Source organism: Mytilus edulis, chromosome 14, assembly GCF_963676685.1.
Source record: "Mytilus edulis chromosome 14, xbMytEdul2.2, whole genome shotgun sequence".
Lineage (NCBI taxonomy): Eukaryota > Metazoa > Mollusca > Bivalvia > Mytilida > Mytilidae > Mytilus > Mytilus edulis.
The window spans coordinates 2,058,570-2,080,788 of record NC_092357.1 but is presented as its reverse complement, the minus strand read 5'-3'; positions in this window follow the sequence as shown (position 1 = coordinate 2,080,788).

The following is a 22,219-nucleotide window of genomic DNA, read 5'->3' as shown; positions in this document are numbered from 1 at the left end:
TGTGAAATGTTTTTAATTGCATTAATTTACGAAGATCAAACTAGATACTGGCTCGAACGTCGCTCAGTATAAAAAAAAGTCCGAAACAGACGACGTCACCATTGATACGGTGTCGTCTAATACGACAAGTGTCCCCTCATCACCAGATATGACACATATCTCAAACCTGACTCATTCAGATCATCATACTAGTGACAATAGTAATATTACACATATACAGCCATGTTAAGTTCTCCTTAAAGACATTTAAGATTTTGATGAATCTGAACAGCACTCTCGCATTTCGGAATGTGGGACCGAAAGCTGCAAAACTTCTGAAATTTTAATATCAGATACTGAATTCACTAGCAATTTAACTGGCGTACTTAATTATAATCCTGGTACTTTTGATAACTAATAACTAAGAAGTTACGATGATCTTAATTGTAAATCGATAAATGTCGTCTACAGATTACAGTGTAATCTTTGCGGATTGGTATACGTTGGTGAAACCACAGGAAGGCTAAACAAACGTATGTGCTGTCATTGATCAGACATTAACATGATTGCAAATGCCATTCTTTACCAGCATTTTATTCAGCCCGATCATTTCAATGGCAGTTCGCAGTCATGGTTATCGTCATTCTACATCACCTACTCTGCATGATATCAATATTAATAAATTGCTACCATTTATACAAAAGCTGTTAGGTATTCATCACTTTTGCACGAAACTTTATTCATTACCCCTTTCAAAACTTCATTCTCTGTTCAATTTATGTTTTGAAACCACTGGTACAAGCCCTCATTCAAACTAATACAAACTTACAGCTATGGTTTCGGATATTGCTAGTCACAAACTTTTCAAACAAGTCCGAGTTCGAAAATATAAAAAAGAGAAACAATCTTTTCTTAATCTTTCCTTTGCCAACAAAGGTCTCAATTGCGTCAACTAAGACAATAAGGCAATAGCCTTCATCATGAGTTAATTCAATCGAAAATACCTCCTTATTTCAAAGATCAGTCTGTACCAGTCATTTCTTATACCCAAACATATTGCAACAAAAAATTGCTATTTACAAACACGTTTTGCAGGATCCCAATATTGACGACTACAAGTCTAAACCTCCTGATTGCACTTGTGCTCGTTCCCAATTCACATATAATCCGGCTGGCCACATTATTACCGGTGACCTCAACATTGTCAACAACGTGTCTCTGCGAAATGTGTTATCGAAAGGTGCGAAATATTGTGAGTCTTAATCCATCAATTGGAAATAAAACTTCAGATTTTAATGGATTCGGACGAGGATTAAGCTAGGCAATGTGCCAAGTGCAAGAAGGAAGACGTATACACTCTTTCCGAATTGATTCAGGCGGCGAGGTCGTTGATACAAATAAGAGTTTAAAAACTAAATGGGTCTATCAATGCCCATGCTACGTCTGTCTTTAAATACGCAAATGCTGCCAAACATTAATCCTACCTCAATGACAAATATGTTATTGTCAAAGCAGATAAGCTCGAAACAACATCGTTTTTGTGTTTAAAACTCATTACATTAACTTTTAAATTAACACATTTTAAGTATTGACAATTAACTCGGAAACTCAACAAATACCCTCACGACACTTACCAAAGAGGAAATCCTTGATAATCATAGGTCTGTTATATGTTTCTTTGGAATTTCAACCATATCTTTTAGAGTACATACCATCTAACTCTCTTTCATCTTGCAATACTATGAAAACATTTGACTTTTCTACACTTTACCCAAGTAATCCACATTCCAAACAGACAAATTGAAAGAGTTGGTATTGCTTTGTTTCATAAAAAAAAAGAATGGCGAACGAAGATATGTGTCTTGGGGAGGGATAAGTCCTATTTGTAAAGGATCACTCTGATTTAAACAAAACATTTATCCGAAACTGGAGATGCTGGATTTCTTGGTTGACATCATATTTGTTAAGTTCGGAGGACATGTTTTTCAACATAATGTTATTCCAATGGGAATCAATTGTGCCCCTCTTCTTGCTGACTTGTAATTGTATTATCATGGGACTAACTTCATACAGTAACTTCTTAGGAAAAAAGACAAGAAGTTAGCAATATTCTTTAACTCTACTTTCCGCTGTATAGATGATGTTCTTTTACTAAATAATTAAAACTTTAATGACAATATTGAACGCGTCTATCCCATCGAACTTAAGATAAAGAATAAAACAAAAACAGTTGAGAAGTCCTCCCAATTGATACGATATTACCGTGCTTGTATTTCCTATAATTATTTTCTTAAACCAAGAGCTCCAAATGGTGTAGTTGAACTCATCCCATCGTAAATTGTACGGACGCCACCAAGAGTTGGTTGGTCGTTATGGAATAACCGTTTCACAAATTATATCGGATATGTTCCTAACGTTGTAACTAAAATCCCCGTCCCGGTCATGAATACGACCTGCCGAATTATACTTTTTACCGAATTTGTTATAACATGAGCAACACGACGGATGCCACATGTGGAACAGGATCTGTTTACCCTTCCGGAGCACCTGATCTCACCCCTAGCTTTTGTTGGGGTTCGTGTTACTTATTCTTTGGTTTTTCTATGTTGTGGCATGTGTACTATTGTTTGTCTGTTTGTCTTTTTCTTTTTTAGCCATTGTGTTGTCAATTTATTTTCGATTTATGAGTTTGACTGTCCCTCTTGTATATTTCGTCCCCCTTTTTTGAACATAAGTTTAAAGAATTCAAAATACTTCAGTATTGATAAAATAGCTTTGTGAACTGTATTTTTCCTTTCTTTTTATTATTTCACGCATCTTACAAGATATTCCAAACTTAAAAGTGTAATTGCATGCTCAAGTGAAAAACTTGTTCTTTAATGTTCTTCGCCGACATGGAAAGTGAGTTTGACCTATTTTTAATATCAGAATATGTTTTGCATTAGTTAGGGATACTCTTCCATTAGTCAATTGTAATAATCAAAACAACACATCAGCTTTTTTCTTTTTTTTATAAAAAAATATATACACGAGAAAAAGATCACATTATCCAAATACCAGATATAGGCGAGTGATATGAGAGCCAAATTTACATTTTTAATGCACCTACCTAACACACGGCTAAATTATATATCACTAGAAAGCTAAGAATGTGTACTTTCTAAATATCCCGGTCGTCAAAAGAAATTATGGTGCATTTTTTTTTTAATCGAGGTCAAAGGTCATGGGTGCAATTTCAATTCACGGATACTTCCAGTTGTAAAATCGAGTCAAAACAAATGCAAAAACGAAACAATTTTATAGGAATGCTGTATTACTGTTAGGAAAATATATTTCTATCATAATATTAATTAATTTTGGTTGATTTTAACGGTAAGGCATGTTACATAACGTTTTCTCTCGGAGTCTTTGAAAATCAACATTTAAGTCACACAAATGTATCTGTAGTCGCCCTTGCATTATCTAAATCATATAATACCTCCATATCATTTGATTGCACGTATTTACAAACATATATATCTGCAAATTTGATATAAATAATCCGAAACAAAATATTTGAAGCAAGGGGAAAATATAACATATGACGTATTTTTAATTGTTTAGAAAAGTCCCATGATGAGCTGTTTATTAAAATTGAGGAAGCGTATGGTCATCTGTTAGTTTGAAAGCCTGAAAACCGTGGAGCAGATTTTCTTTTATATATGTTGCAATATGTTGATATATAAAAAAGCAGATGTGGTATGATTGCCAATGAGACAACTATCCACAAAAGACCAAAATGACACAGACATTAACAACTCATACATCACTAAATCAGATATGATAAGAGTACTAACAAACATAACTAAAATGAGTAAAGTGCTACTGGTATATTTATATCAACAAATTGACAATTTTAATATAAAACATCACAAGGAAAATATGATCACTCATTGTACGTCAAAATGTTTTTGATTTTACTTCAGTCGGTCGCCGTGTATCTTGAGATATATATAATTAATCAAACAACACTTGACAAAGTAGTTTGTACTCTTTTTAAATATTAAACTAGTGATGACATTCGGCTACTTTGGCACTAAGTATAACGTTTTTTTTATCTTGTTTCACCGCTTCAAACGGAGGACAAGGCTATCCTAATATTGAACCTTTTATTTGGCTTTCTAATGTTAAAATCCCGTGATCGAAACGTCGGACCAATGGGATGTTGGACCATTTAGGTGTCGGAATATTGCGATATCGGAATATTATACCTTCATTTTAACTTGTAATCTCATCATTCTTATCGGTCAACATATCCATACAAAGACAACTTCCCTGGCATGGGCATATATCAGTACAGCAGAGGTTTTGCTCAAAGCGGACACAAGATCTACTATATACAGATTGAATTAAAAATTTGGAATAGACATGACGGATTTGTCAAAGAGACACCAACCCGCTAACAAGCAGGCAACGGCCAAAAACCACCAATGGGTCGTCAATGCAGCAAGAAACTCCCAAACCCGGAGGCGTTCTTCAGCTGGCCCCTAAAAAAAATGCACTACTTTGAAATGATAATGGACGTCATACTAAGCTTCGAAATATACTCAAGAAGTTAAAATAAAAAATCATACAAAACTAAGAATGGCACGATGCTCCTGACTTGGGACAGGCGCAAAATTGCGGCGGTGTTAAACATGTTTTTGGAAATCTCAACCCTCCCCCTATACCTATACCAATGCGTGAACAGATCAAATCTTGTAGAATGTTGGATGACATCATACCGGACCGATGTTGCCTTTTAGCCAACCAAAGTCATACGGAGATCTTTTATTGTTTCTGTAGTTGGGTCGACATTGTCTTGGATAAAGTTTTAACCCCCAGAAGAAAAATAATGCCATGTAGAATGTATGCCCCATTTTCATTGTTTCTAATCTCCTGATCAGTCAAACTTGTTAATAGTTATCAAAGGTGTGTCCATAAATACGGTGCATTGGTAGTGATAAACCTAAATGAAAAAGAGTAAAAAAAATATTTATAGATAATATACATTCTACTAAAGCCATACATCTAAGAACTTTGTCAATAGGAATATCGTACGCTTTATTAACTGCCGCAGATGTGCCATCATCCAAAAGACAACCCAGAAATGTTTTTAAAGCAGGTGGCATAATTTCAATTGAATAATCCAGTGAAATGTTTTAGATAATGGATATTCATCTGATTGGATTACAACTTTACCCTATATCTGCTTCAGAATTTCAGAAAATTGTCAATTAAATAAGTGCTTGCAACCAGTTTCGCAGTCACTGCTCAGATCTTTAAATTTTACAGACCGAATATCACAGTCATTTTAAACGGGTAATTTTCCGTCATTACGGCATAAGACAAAATTATAGAGCTACTGTATACAATATTGGATGTACCTTGGCCTTGTTGAAGCTGTATACATGTAACTATAAATTGACCATGGTTTTTTAGTTTTTGTTGAAGCTGATAATATGTTGTGTAGTTTTCTCGGCGGCGATCCTCGGGCATAAATTAAGCCCGGTTAACTGATCAAGTAATTAAAGTTGTTAACCAGAATACTTCCTTGTGTACAGGCACGTCATCTTTAATCGTCGAAATGTTAGTAAAAGCTGTTTTATGTTAAGAACTAAATAGCTCTTTAATTTCTGATTTCAAATTTGGTAGCAAATATTTAGCGATGCAAGCTCGAAAAAGGAAGGGTTTCATTGTGAACTGGACTGTGAAAATTTGACACGACTCGGAAGATTTTCTACAATTTTCCGATACGATTCCTTATTTAGAAAGGGGTGAATTCTACAGAACTCAAAAACTATGTTTTACTTTGATTTGATCTTTATTTTGGACGATTTTATATCTTTTTAGGCTACACTGAAGTTAAAGATAGAAATAGAATCGTTTAAATATGATTGATCGTACTCTAATAGCACTATTAAGTACACGGAAATCGACTAATATATTCAGTAAAAAACGATAACGAAATAGATAAGGGATTCCGGAAATTATAGTGATTTTACCCAACATCATAAAATTACAGAAATTCGTGATTTTAAGATATGTTGAGATAAAGTCTTGATCTTGAATGAAAAAACGATAACTGATGAGTAATTTGGTGTGATCTAAAACGGATAGATTGCAAAAACATTTAATAAAAATTTAATTGTAGATCCGAAAAGGTCGGGATTATGAAAATTTTCGTACAAAATGTCAAATATTTAGAAGGAATGCAAAAGCATGCGGACTTACAGTTGTAAATATTGTTTTTCATTATTATAAGAATCTAATTCACTTAATTATTTTGTCTAAAAGAAGAGATACGACTAATTTCCTTTGCTTGAAAAACATGTCGTAATTATATAATTTTCAACTAATTTCTGAAATAAACGTCAATTTTACAAAAACTGCACCGTACGATTTTGTGACGACCGGGCAAAAATCAAAGTTTAATCATTATTCTTTCATTTAAAAAAAAAATTAGCCGTGTGTTAGGTGGGTGCATTAAAGTCCTTAACTAGACGTCTTTTACAAATATTACACTCGCCTAATAAGATACAAATTTCAAGCATGGCGATGTAACTCACGTAAAAGACTTATATCATTATGAATACTCAGTCCCTAACGTTTCATTTGATGTTAAAAGATTTTTAGAGAATTTAATTTATTCAATATTGACAATTAGTAATTAAGCAAATAATGATGCATTCAAATAAGCAATCGAGGGTTATCTGAACAATGAAACATAATGGTCAGCAAAATGATCATTCCAATTGAAAGAAAATATCATCAATTAAGTTAAAGTTAGTTAAATTATATAAAATTCACAGAACAACCATGTTGTGAAGTACCAAAACAACAATTTATAAACGTAAAATGACTGTACACTGTAAAAATAAGATACAAAAAGGTACGTTACAACAACAAAAGTCACGTTTTTAATTTCAATTAGATAAAAACTTGCATAACCTTTAAAAATAGTTAATATGATGCATTCTATCAGTTAATTTTTTTGTCAATTTCTTACAAACTTCATATTTTAACAGAGGAATTACTTTAGAAAACCATTACACAAAACATAAGAAAATAGTTGAAATATTTTATCCGTGAACTCATATACAAATGAAATAATGAAAAAACGAAAACTGTATAATACATTTCTTCAGCAATTTCGATAAACTAAACTGAATTACACGAATGAATCTGAGTTTTAATAATGTTCTTATTTAACTTTTAAGGTAAAATAACAGAAGTAAGATATGAGCTATTGTTAAGAAATGAAGACGAATCAGACAGGATAAATAGTTCTAAAAAGACTGATGCCCCCCAAAAAAGCATACTGAGTATTTTACCATTGCAGGAAAAGATCGTACATCACAATCCAACGAAAGAAGGTATGGTTAGCTCTTCATTTTTTTGAAATCTTTTTTATGATTCCTTTTTAAAAGCTTATTCTGGTAATGTTGGTAAAATGACAGAAATAACATTTGTTTCATTGTCTTTTCCTTGGTTTTTTTTGGCAAACTAAAAATGCAGTTTAAACATTTTGCTAGCAGTGGGTATAAATAAAGGCAACAGTAGTATACCGCTGTTCAAAACTCATAAATCCATGGACAAAAAACAAAATCGGGGTAACAAACCAAAACCGAGCGAAACGCATTAAATATAAGAGAACAACGACACAACACAGAAACGGACCAAGCATCAGACAAAACACCACGAGAAAACCAAATATAACATGAAAACCAAATACATGAATTTGGGATATACAAGTACCGTGCCACGTCTTATCTCAATATCTCAAAAATAAGAGAAAACACAAACGGCTCAACGTTAAAATGCAACACACAGAGAAACGAACAATAATATAACAATGACCATCTTCTTGACTTGGTACAGGACATTTTAAAGGGGAATAAAAGTGGTGGGTTGAACCTGGTTTTATGGCATTCCAAACCTCGCACTTTAATGGCAAAGTTAAATATAACATTGCAATGGCAACATAATATTACAGAACTACAATACAAGTAAATAGGAGAACATATTAGACAAAGAAAAACATGATTAATAAATAACAAAAAGCATCAGGTTTAAAATTCAATACGCCAAAAACGCGCCTTGTCCACATAAGACTCACCAGTGACGCCCAGATATAAAAGATCGAAAGTGAAAAAAGTACAAAGTTGTACAGCACTGAAGATCAAAAATTGAAAAGGTTTCGCCAAATACGGCATTGTTTTTATGCCCGGGATAAGAACATTCTTATTATATAGAACAATCCATGCTATTGCAAACAGTAAATTTTATCAAATGAATATGAAAGAGATATACACAAAGATATAAACAAGAACTTCAAATAGTGTCCCGGTGTATCAGAGGCTAAAATAGTTTCCCCGTCTCCAATGATCATAATACTATTAATCTGTTTTCTTGTACTGTCATAAATTATTTACGTATACGTTGTTATTCTTGGGTTTATATGTCTAAATGTGCTATTTTATTGTTTATTCATATGTTTCTTTATCTGTTCTTTGTTTGTTTGTACTATGTTCCTGTTATGTTATGTTGTCTTTTTAGCAGTATAGTTCACATGACTTTTGAACAGCAGTCTACTGCTGGTGTCTCTATATATCTAATTAGATAATGAAATATAGGTAATTAAAATAATTGTTACTGCAGCCTTAGGACACATTACCTTTTATAAAACACTGATTGCAAAAGAAGTTCTATCATCATGGTTGTATTGATTTTCTGGTTTTACAAAACAGACATGTGAAGTTTAACAATTATTAAGCTGCTTTTTTATATTATTTACCCTTCCAGAGAACCTGAGATCACCTCCAATTTTTGGTGGGTTTCGTGTTGCTTAGTCTTGAGCTTTCTATGTTGTGGCTTGTGTATTATAATATGTCTGTTTGTCTTTTTCTTTCTTATCCATGGCGTTGTCAGTTTATTCCCGAGCTATACGTATAACTGTCTCACTGTTATCGTTCGCCCGTCTTTTATATATATATATATATATATATATATATATATATATATATATATATATATATATATATATATATATATATATATATATATATATATATACAACTCGTCTAAACATCAACACAACAATGTTAGATCAGTAAATTTGCTTTCGCAAATTTTTGGTTCTTCCCTCGCCGGGATTCGAACCCATGCTACTGTGATATCGTGACACCAAATCGCCTGCACTGCAGCCGTCCCGCTAGACCACACGACCACCTGGGCTCTCTAAAAGAGCTTCGGTGGGCATGTGTTACCTTTCCACGTCAGTTTTAATCTAGCGGCGTACTACAGTACATGATATATAAGGTATGAAGATGTTCTAGCGGGACGGCTGCAGTGCAGGCGATTTGGTGTCACGATATCTCAGTAGCATGGGTTCGAATCCCGGCGAGGGAAGAACCAAGAATTTGCGAAAGCAAATTTACAGATCTAACATTGTTGGGTTGATGTTTAGACGAGTTGTATATATATATATATATATATATATATAAACGAGTCTAAATTGAAAACTACGTTCAAACCTATGACTGCGTTGGATAAAAACCGCAATTTTTATACGTGTGCATGTCAAACAAATTTCGTTGTAGAAGGGTCTAAAAACAGCACAAACAACATTTTCCAAAAGACCAAAAGAGTGAAAAAGTATATTTAAACAAAACGCATTTGACTAACAGGTCGAACAACTGATGTTCTTTAACCCTGCTGACTGCCATTGGCGATTGCCAAATAAAATTGATCACAGGTTGTAACAAAATGGATCTTATTATAAATTTAATACGTCACAGAAAAAAAAATTGTTAACTTGTGGACAGGATGTTGTGCGTGCCACAAACATTCGGTGTCAATATTTCTTTAGTACACCATATCCGGATTTCGACAATAAATGTCTCTTCAGTGATGTTAGGGATCGAAACGGTATTTGGAAGGCCATATAAAAAGCACCCTCATTTTTAGAGAAAGTACCCTCATTTTTTAGATTAACTCTTGAATTTTATATATATATATATATTCAAAACTGAAATGTTCCCTGTATGACTAATTAAACTTGACCGACTACATATATATACCAAGCCTAAGTTAATGTTGAAAATAGTCCAGTTCAGTAATAAATCTCAAACATTTAAAAAAAATCTATATAACCAGTCAGGGGCATTACTTAAACAAGTAACATTTAAAATTACCTTAACAAGTTATGTTGAAAACGAGGCTATTTTAAATATTACTTATATAAGTAACTTTTCTAAATATTATTTTTATAGGTGTTCAACTATACAGATTTTAATAGCTGTAACAGATTTTCACGGTCATCTGGTTATTTTTATCATGAAATATGAAATCTAATCTTTCTGAAACACTAATTGCCTTTCTGATGCACTTATCTTTCATATCGACGCTTTTGGGTCAAAGATTGGTCTCTTGGGACTATTAAAATATCGTTTTCCTCAAAAATCTTCAAGGTAGACAGCAATAAATAGATAGAAACTTGTGAATTAATCAAGACTTGAAGTTATTTATGATGTTTAACCCAAAACAATTACATATGTTCCTAAATTAAGTGTTATTACTAAGTCTTTCAAAGATGTATAAAATAACTTATTCAAGTAATAATTTTTGTCATTATTTTTAAAGTAACCCTTTATCTCTATACTCCTCTAAAATCTAATGAATTCTTCATTTTATAATATAAAATGATGTAAACATTCATGAAAGCTACATTTAGTCCATGCTTCTATTGAAATTTAAAATAACTCTATTGAGTAATTTTTTGATTTTTTAAAACAAAAATTACCTATATAAGTAACTAAAACATTTACTTGTTTAAGTAATGCCCCTGACTGATAACATTGAGAATCTTTGAATAATGGAAAAAGAATCATGAGTTTTGGATGAACATAAAGCAACGAGAATATAACTTGTTAATGAAAATCCATGTAAAAAAACTACTTTCTCGCCAGGGGAAAACTAGCTGTTAAAAACAGTTCATAAATTGATGAAATACAATCAATTGATACAAAAAAAAGGCCTAGGTTTGATAAGACTTGGGCGAGTATGGTTCAGACTATGTTGAGTATGGTACAATCGAGGTCGAGCATGGTTCAGACTATTCCAAGTATGGATAAGCCAAGTATAAACTGGTTAAATACTGGTTTAACAAAAAACTGTTGAGTTAAGGTCGAGCAGAGGTTCAATTTTTTAAGTATGGTTCAGTCTACAGTCGAGTCATATAAAGAACATTTCATACCTATTCAGCCTGGTCGATTAACCGTCAGTACAGTCGGGTAAAATATAGATCACTTCAGTCTTTTGCTCGTTTGTGGTATATGTTATAGCTACAAACTGGTTTCGTGATTACTGAAATAATTCATTAGGTTAAGTTGAATATCCCTAATTATGTTTAGTTTTCAGTATAATTTTAATTGAATATTCACAATGACTAATACAAGATAATTCATTTTCTAGATGAGAAAGAATCTCTAGATGAGAAAGAAGAGAGCATCCATGCAAGCAATGACTTGAGCAGAAATGTTCAACAGAAATATTTTACCAGTAAACCAAAAAATAAAACAAAAGAAGAGACAGAAAGTATTGACACTTTGTTACAAATTGGAAATAAAGCGAAAATATCCGACGGGGAATTTGCAGAATGTACGTTTATGGACTTTGCAGGTCAAACAGAATATTATTCTACACATCAGACCTTTCTAACGAAAAATGCAATTTACTTGATAGTTGCAACCTTAAAAAACGGGGAGGATCCGTTTGCAGATTCAGTTCCAGAACAAGGTTAGTTACTCACTTAAGTTTTTCAGACATTCTTATAGGAGTTTGTATCTTTAAATCGTAACAGATGATGGCATTGGCCGTTTTTTTTCAGGTAACAAGTATAAGTTGTGTTTCTTACTGACAACAGTTTCTATTTCATATAAAACTTAAGTTGAATAGTATGGTAAATGTTTCTACCAAATGTTATCTCAAATTGTTCGCTTATAATTGCAAATTTGGCAATATATGTGCATTGTTTTGTCAAAAAACCGCCCAAATTTATGTAGCGGAAGCATTCTACTTTCTAATAGATAACTTAAAGTTAACATTTTAACAATGTTGTAAAACTGCTATATTTTGGGGCCAAAAAAGGGGTTTTACCGGACCTACTCCTTTATTAAATGAGTTAAATACACAAAAAGAGTTTTAAAAGTAGCATTGTCGTTTCAAGCGGTGTACAGAATTATATATTACAAATTAAATACACAAAAAGAGTTTTAAAAGCAGCATTGTCTACCATGTCTACAGACAGTTACTCATGTCAAAAAAATCTTAAATGTTGTTGATTTTTTGGGGTAAATTTTGCACAAACATGATCAAAATGAAAGTGAAGCAACCTCTCGTCCATCATTGACATTGTCCATATACATGTATTTATATTTATGAGGAAATTTATAGTAGAAGTTATATTGAGAATTTCTGGAAACCATACATAGATTACAGTTGAATGAGGGGCAAGGTCCAGAAATATGTGTTGAAGAAAGAGTTCATAAGTAGATTTTGAGCCATTTTTTTTTTGTTTACTCTCTTTATAAGTTGTTATTGATATCATAACTAATTTTTTTTAATTTTGAACCTCACCTTTAATATAGCGGATAGTTCATAGTTAATGGAGGCTTGTGCATGATGAAGTTGGAGAAGCAGACCACACTTGCTGCATCCTGAAAGTACATCTGCTAGCACACCCAACTCAACAATCTGCCTTCCGACCCTCCATGGTTGCTCTCGGGCACTTACAATTTTCTCTTCTACAATTGAGCCTTCTTCTACAATGACTGTTTGCTCTGGTTCGCGGTATATTTAACTGTAGTTATGGTCATTATAAGGTTGGTTCCGCTCATACGCTTCGTCTGCAATATCTTTATCCTTGTTGAAATAACATATCAGACCCTCCCTTGCTTTCCCCATTCTTAATTTCCCCAGGCTTCTTTTAAAATATGATTTCTTGTTTACCTTCCCCATGTGTGTTTATGTTGTCATCTGCAGTGTTCTGAAAATGGGATCGACTACGTCATATACGTCGTAAAACATTTTATTTTTTTCTGAGTTATTCAGATACATTTTCTCATCAGTTTCATTTCTATTAAGCCTTATTGATAACAAATTAGGAATAAAATGTCGATACTATCTTTAAATGATACTGAACGTTTACGTCTTTTAAAAAAATCAGAAACAGTTATCTCCCGTACACCGTGCCGATTTCTGTAAAAAAAGCTCATCTAAGTACATCCTTAAAAAATCATTATAACGTTAGAATAATACACTTTGACGTCGATTTAAGTTTCCTGCTATTTACAAGTTTATTCTTCTCCTGGTGCTTGACAAAATGCAATCTGATATTCTTTCCTAGCATATGGACGGACTTTTGAATATCGATATGCATGCCTGGTACGTGAAAGTCCGGCTGAAGGAATAACTTCATGACGAACCAACGGATCAATTTTTTCTAAGGGACGGCGAAGAATGTTATTTCTTTTTCAATCGCATTGCAGTTTTCTTTAACAATAACAATATCCGGTTTGTCATGACAGAAGACGAAATTATGGTACTTTTTGATACCTGGAACAGGTTTAAACAAAGCAGATAAGAATGGTTTCCAATCTCTCCATTGCCAGGTAGTTTCATTATTCTCTTGGTTGTACAAAACTGCTTCATTTGTTGTTGATGATTTTCGGAAAACATCTGCTAAATGAGATAGAGTATCACAGTGTGATCGTCCGAATAACTTTTTAGCTTGACCAAATCCAGCATCTACCAAACATTTTGTATGACCAGGGAACTGCATCATTAGGGTTATTTTCTGATGTTGTCCAGTTAGAACACCCCAAGCAATAACATTAACGGTACCAATTTTCCTGCACCAGATGCGCATTTCGACAATACATGTCTCTTCAGTGATGCTCGTGGCCAAAATATTTGAAATCCAAAGCTTATATAAAAGATGAAGAGCTATAATTCAAAAGGTCCAAAAAGTAAAGCCAAAATCCGTGAAAGGAATCAGAGCTTTGCTTGAGGGAGATACATTCCTTAATTTTGAATAATTTCTAACATTTTGTAACAGCAAGTTTTAATAACACAAACACATCCGTATGTTCATGCCAGTACCGAAGTACTGGCTACTGGGCTGGTGATACCCTCGGGGACTAACATTCCACCAGCAGAGGCATCGACCCAGTGGTAGTAATAACATTTACGGTACCAATTTTCCTGCACCAGATGCGCATTTCGACAATACATGACTCTTCAGTGATGCTCGTGGCCAAAATATTTGAAATCCAAAGCTTATATAAAAGATGAAGAGCTATAATCCATAAGGTCTTAAAAGTAAAGCCAAAATCCCTGAAGGGAATCAGAGCTTTGCATGAGGGAGATACATTCCTTAATTTAATCCAAGCAAGATAGCCAGTCATAAACCGATTTTTGTTCTCTCCTGCAATAACAGAGCAATAATTACAAGTTTTATTTGTTAGATGTTGAATATAAGCATACTTTTCATGATGATAGCGATTTTTTATAGGCTCAGTTCTTTAATACTTCAGTTTTATCTTAAATAGAACAAAGGTATCAAATAGCATGAACTCATCATCCTTCTATTGCGCTCTAGCTATTTCATGGGGTTCGTGTTGTTTTATTTTTAAACTTTTAATTGCAAGACCAGGGGATTATGTTTTGTAAATGGGAAGTCTAAGACTAGTATTGATTTTCTTAATCTAATTGTATAGTTTTATATTCTTCATATCGGGGTGTTTTAAATCCGACTTTACAGAATGGGGTTATCTCATTTTTGAAGGATGTGTGGTTGGCTAATTGTTTTAACATCCACTTCGTTTTAACTTTGATGGATTGATGTCTCATAAGCGATCGTACCATATATCTCCTTCTATTTGTATTGGTTACAGTTTGCTAACAAAAAGAAAAACATTAATGCATTGAATTGAAAGTAAACGTATCGTACCTGGACAATTATCACAATGAATTCCATATTCAGCCTCATTAATACCATAACACTCAACAGCATGGTCAAACATATAAATTGTTGCGTTTGGACCCTTCGTATCGGTACAATCTTTTAAAAATCCTTCATCTGCATCAACCAAATAGTTATACTGTTTCAGTTTCCCTTTCATAAACACACCAAAAACCTAAACCTTTCTTCCTGATAAAAATACAGTTGTCCAACGTGATCGGTATGATGTGGCAAGCTAATTCTTTGAGCAAAATACATTGTATAGGTAACATTCTTTAAAACCTGTCCTTCATTTAAATTACTATATTACTCTCGCGATTTTGACAAACATTCATGGTATAGCTCTCGTTCTCTCCTTGTAGCTTTAATATGCGATATGTAATTTTGGAAACTTTCTATTTTTTCCTCGGTTTATGCTAGAGTAACAGATTCTTGTAATTTCCTACAACTACTGCACACATCAAAATGTATAGATGCAAATCTAATGTGTGGACAGCAAGACGACCAGACATTTTTGAATGTTGTTAAATGGACACATCTAGTTCCATCTTCCTAAAATGCTGACACATATGTGTCAAAAACAGACTACTTTGATTCACAAGTAGGTAACAAATCATGCGGTTCTGAGTCATGTCTGTTAGGTGGGGCTGTTTGTGGTAAACCATGCAGACGAGCATATTTTTTTTAAGTATTGTACAATATTTGAGATTTCCTCAAACATTGTCAAATAAAAATGCATTTTTTGGACGTCTATTGCAATTTCAGTGTTTCTGTGGACATGGTGGAGCAATTCCGTTAGTATTCATGTGTTTGAGCAATGCTTTTAAAAAGAACTCGCAAATATCATGAGTGAGCAGAAAAACTTCTCGACAAACCTCTCTGTCGTCATAGGTATATGCATATCTGGTTCGCTTTCGCTCACCGTATCTTGAACGGGATTTATCGACCCCTTTTGATTTTAGTTTACCCGTTATATACATGTCTTTCGATAGTTCACGCATATAGAGTATATGGCTTAATATTTCCTCTTGATCAAATTGGTCTATACATTTGGCTAGACAACCACAATCTCCAGTTATTTTGGCCATATTAAAACCTTCAGTATTTATAGATGTATTATCTTCATTTTGATGTTCAACGAAAACTGCAGCTGCTTGTGTAATTTCATCAGTTTCGGATATATGTTCGACAGATTATGTGTCTTCAAATTCGTTACTTTCTTTCCCAACAACATAACTATTGTCTTCGTCGTTTAATCCATTTGAAGGTGGTACATGTAGATATTCGCGAAAATGTCATCTAAATCCTAAAATAAACATAATTTATATTCAACAATTGTTTACTCAAAAAACAAAAAATGTAATTATTGCCACATCTTTAATGATTTATTGATAATTTCCAGCATCATATTATTAAAAATCAATAATGCAACATTATATTATGTGGATTTCTGTTTTTACATGGCGTTAAAAAATACCATTAAAAGAGTTATGTTTACATGATGTTATAGGTCGCATTTTACAAATCAAATCTTTCATTTGCGCCACATTCGTATAATAAGATAAAAACTACATTTTTCGTCATTTTACAGGCAACATATAAAGAAATGATTTAAAATATTCATTTCAACATCATCAATAATAGCTGAATACACGGAATGGGGTTTTGAATGCCGGACGGTTGTCTATGTTGGCTTTTGTCTACTTCATTTGAACTTTGGTGGATAGTTGTTTCACTGGCAATCATACCACATCATTGTTTATAGAGGAAATAAGTCAGTATTTTTTTATGTCTACATACCGAGCCTTTCCCTACAAGTCTTCTGTCATAGTAAACTTTTTGTTAAACTCCAGTATATACTGCTTTCTTTTAACTTTCGTTATCTCGTGACGTACTAGTAATAACATAACTGTGTTTTAATATTATATCGAAACAGTGTAAAGTGCTTTTAAAATGGTAAGGATTACTGATTTTGAAGGAATATGTTTTATTATGCAACTAATAACTGTGTTTTTAAGTTATTATGTAAATTCTCTTTTCAATGAAACAATACTTATACTGTTAACCTGTATTAGTGACGCAAATTAAATGATAATTGGTGCCAAAGCATAGCACTTCTAAATGACCTATACAAATGTGTAACTTATTATTTCTTCTCCTTACAAAACAAACATTAATTAAAAAGTTGCCAGTCTGTTTACTCCGTTCGCACTAGAGCGGCGTATTTATTTGAACAATATTAATTAATCAGTAAGTCTGAAATTTAATATCTCAAATCTCCTTTTTATTCCCAATCAATAAAAATAATAAAAAGTATTCGAAGTGTGATTTCTGACTACTACACTATTGTAACAGTGATTAACCAGCTCAATATTCTCATGTATATAATCCCTTATCTGTTCTTGAAACAATCGTCTATCATCTCGAAATTCTGATAAATTTGAGTAATAATGATTTGCCTTTCTTTCATTGTTGGTTTGATCGGATTCTAAAGGGCTTAGCACACAGATCGTTCATGTTATGAAGGGGAGTAGGGTGTTTAATACTTCTTAAAAATATAGCAATTTTTCCGATAGGAAACGAAAAAGTTACGTTTTCATACTGTGTCAGGAAAAAAATATACATTTTTTAGAACAAAACTTGTAGGTTATTGAAAAAGTTCGTTTTATTTAGTTGTTTTTCTACTTGTGTGACCATATAATTCCAGCTCCTTTCCACTTTAAAGATGAGTGACCGGGTCCTACTCTAAGTGATTTGACTTAACTTCAAAAGGGTAAAAAATTATGAACTGATATTTGTAAGCGTTGAACTTCCCTCTTTACACTAACAGTTTTAGATGCACTGCAAACCTTGTGATGTTATAAAATTCTTGAAAAGTGTTTTCATTCGAACAAAGTTTTTTTTTTTGTGTGCAGAAATAAATCATCCGATTATAAACTTTGTGGATAATTCATACCTCAATTTCCATTATTGTGATGTACAATTATAGTTCTTTTCTTTTAAAACATGGCTAAAAAGACGAAAATATTCAGTTTTGCCTTCTTCCCTTCCATATTTGATTTCTTTAAGAAATGCTCTCGTGATTAACCATGCAAGAATTCTTGCCATAGCATGCATAATTTCCCGCCAAATGTTAAAATTTTATTTGGTTTTCATACAACAATTTGGTTGTACCAAAAATAGAAGAGTAATCTAAGTAGCTTCGGAAAATTTATTTTAGTGGTTTTTCGTAAATAGTTTAAAGGTTTTGTTATATCTTATGTAAAGTATAGAAGATTAATATTATTCATTTTATCAGTAATTTGCATCATTAGATATCGCGATACTATGAGACTCACTTGATGTTTGGTTAGTTTTTTTGTTGTTTTTTTTTAAATGATTCGACTGTAAAACAACAAAAGGAATACATATTGTATAAACATCAAAAAGTTGAAAGGTTTTTACAGAATTTATAGTAAAATAGATGTCATCCCATGTTTAAATTTCGGATCGTAAACATATTATTTTACAGAAACAATGAAGTATAAGGATATAAGTTATATGGTTCGCTATTGACCCCCTACGGATCCATAGATGGTAAGTAAAATCCATAGGGGTGAGGCGGGAGGCCGAATCCCCTTTTGATTTTATTCACCCTCTATGGTTCGTAGGGGGTCAATAGTTAACCGTATAACGAATTTATTGCACGCTGAACTTTTTCTGCTGCATTTTGTAGAAAAAATGAACAATGAAACACAACAACATTAATAGATGACGTCACCATTAACGCGTCATGAACCCCCGATGAAATTTACTAACCCCCTACTGTTTCATAGGGGGTCACCACGTGACGGCGCTAAACCAATCAAAACGTGAAATTTTACCAGAGGTGCGATAAGATACGCTATTCAACACGCAAGATAACGTTATGTGAAAAATATCTCAATATCAACGTGAAATTTATCGGTTTGTCGTACGTTACCTTTTAGCGTTGACTACCGATAACGACGTCAAATGCAATAATGGTTGTTTTTGCTTGACGGGCGTCATATATATATATGTAAGACAATAACAATCAAAACCAAGGAGTAAACTAAGACTCACAAAACCAAAGGACGTTTACATCAACAATAATAATTTAGAAACAACACGAACTCCACTAAAAACTGGGATTGAAATCAGATAGGCAGACTCAGATCGACGTCCGATCGCTAATCGACGTCCGTTACAAAATCGACGTCCAAATATGAGGTCACAATTAAAGAAGGATCCGAATCGACGGCCAATTTCATGCCCCTCTAATCCACGTTTTTTGTTGTTGTTCTCAAATCAATCTTGCTTCTGTGATCGACGTACTTTTTAAGGACTCACCGTATATGACGTCACAATTGTATTTATAGAGAAAACAACTGTCATATCCCTGATTTGATGAAGGCATTTTCTGAATACAAATGGTTATTTAAACCTTAAACTGAAAAAAGTTGTTAAAAAAGATCTTGCCCAAATGATAATATTTTTCAACAATTGACTGTACGTACTTCTTGATTCTGTCAATTGTTTGAGACTGTACATTACCCCTAGATGTCTTTCTCTTATCTTTATATATAGTTGTCTCATATTTACATGTTTATTATTTATATGGATATGAAAGGAATAGAACAACGCAGATTGAGTGAATTTTCTTTTCCCCAAATACATTAATCACATGTTAATATGCATGTACATGATGTAATATGATGTCGGTTTTTGCGTATTGTAATTGTATGCTGTGCGTCCTTTTATGTCTATTTAGTTGATTATTTTGGACGGGATGTTAACTACTTTGTTGTTCTTTCTTATATACGTCAACTTAGTTTTTATGATTTGTAAAGTACATAAAGATATATGAAAACAATAAGTGTCTTTTAGCAGCTTTACACAAAGAATAAACGATAAAAATAATTTAAAAAAAACCACCATAAAACTCAGAACAAATAATTAAATTCATGAGAGGAGATTTCTATCGATCAAATGTTGTTTTGGAAATACATGACGTCACATTGGACGTCGGTTAGAGGGTAACAATATTGGACACTGATTTGAGAGCGTAACTTTAAATTGGACGTCGATTTGAGAACGAACGTCGAAAAGAGACCGGACGTCGATCTAAGTCTAACATATATATATTATCTTATCAAGTCAGACTGACATGGGAAATTCAATTCAATATTTTTTTTTCTATGGAGATCAATTATATTAGTTCTGTCAACTGATAATGGACAAAGCTTTGCTTATTACTTTCAGTAAAAAGACGTATATTAGGTATTGAAATATTTTCACTTTGTCTAAAGTATACTTGCAAATATGATATCAAAGCAAGACTAAAAATACATATAGGTACTACGTATATCAAATCGTAAGCATGCGTTTATCTGCATGTTCCACCTACTGTCAAAACGTATTTACAACTAATGGTAACAGGTACATCATATTATATTTTTAAAGCCGTAAAGACTTGAATTCCTGGAACATTTTTTTTTTTAATGTTTAAAAATAAATGCTTAAACGGAGAAATTATCTACAAATTTAAATTTGGATAAATGAAAATTAGTGTATAATTTACTATATTAAAGTGTGTAGTCCGTTCGACTTCTATAAATCTTCAGAAAATAATTCTTAAAAGTTAATTTTTACAAATAAATATTGTTTTTCTTCATGTATGTTAATTTATGATATATACGAACTCTGACTATGAGTAACACAATTTTGAACCAATAATAAAAAAGTTACTCATAAGGTCTCTATGTTACTTCTAAATTGGTTTATATAAAATACTCAATTAAGAGAGTATGAGTAGTGTAACAGCCTTCCATTAAAACAAAAACATTAGACATGTGCTTTAAACCTGTTTCATTATACCATATGACTTAACTCATTTGAATAACTCTGACCAGCATTCAAACAAGTCATGTGATTTCTGAACTTTCTGTATACATGATTTTGTATTTTGCATGGTTCAATTTATATGAGTAACATTTTCCACTAGACATTTCTAGTATGACATTTTTAAAAACTACAAAGTACTTTTTTGAGAAATTCAGTGAAGAAATGAAATTTTGTGAAAATAAATGATATAAAACATATTTGTATTATATTTATATCTTCATATATGTATGGAAAGTTTTATTTAATACGTTTGATTAATTTTAGGAAAAGCAAACACAAAGTACTCACTTCACATTTATCATTAAGGCCATTCATAACCTTCAGTGTCGCTTGAATTATCATTTTCACTGTCACTTTCAATGTCAGAGTCTGATTCAATACGCATAATATTTTTTTGCATTTCATCCTGTATAGAATCCCTTTGCCAATAATTTGGTTCTATATTGTTTTTTACAAGATTGCATGAATATAACCATGTTGTGCTATTTATCTGTTCAAACCCTTTTTGAATAAGGTATTTCACATCATTTAGTTTAAATGTAGAGTTTTCCTGACAAACAAATCCCTTTAAACTTCCCATAATAAGTTATATAGGGTTAAACTCGAAGCGAAAAGGTGGGAGTCTTAGAACTTCATACTTTCTTTTTCAAAAAATTGTGAACCTTGTATACAGGGTAAAATAAAATATGAAAGATGGTATAGTCCGTTTGACTTCTAAAAATCCTCAGAAAATATTTTTTAAGATTAATGTTTACTAATATTTTGTTTTCCTTCATGTATGTTAACTATGATAATGAAAAACATAAATTTGAACCATATTATAAAAAAAAGTTACTCATAAGGTCTCTAAAAAAAATAACTAACATAGAAATCATGGAGGCAAATAATAAGCTCCGACGGCATCAATTGGGGATTGGATGGTCGCAAATACCCGTTTACTGTCTCCGCTAACGTGTCGTCAGTAAACTTAATTTGCGACCATGAAATCCCAAATTGATGCCGTCGGAGTTTAAAATACAATACAGTTATCTCCTAAATGTAGAATTAAAGTTAAACATCGAGTCGGTTGACTCACTGAGAAAATTAAATTTGACTGATAACACAGACGTAGTATAATTGAGTCAACCGAACCAAATGCAGATCAATAGAAAGAAACGTATTAAGTTTAACGAGGTCATCTGAGAAATTAGGGTCAATTGAGTTGATCGTTTGAGAACACACGTGATACTTTGTTTAAATTATGTGTTAGTGATAATAAAATTGACTCGATTGATTTCACTAGATGATAAATAA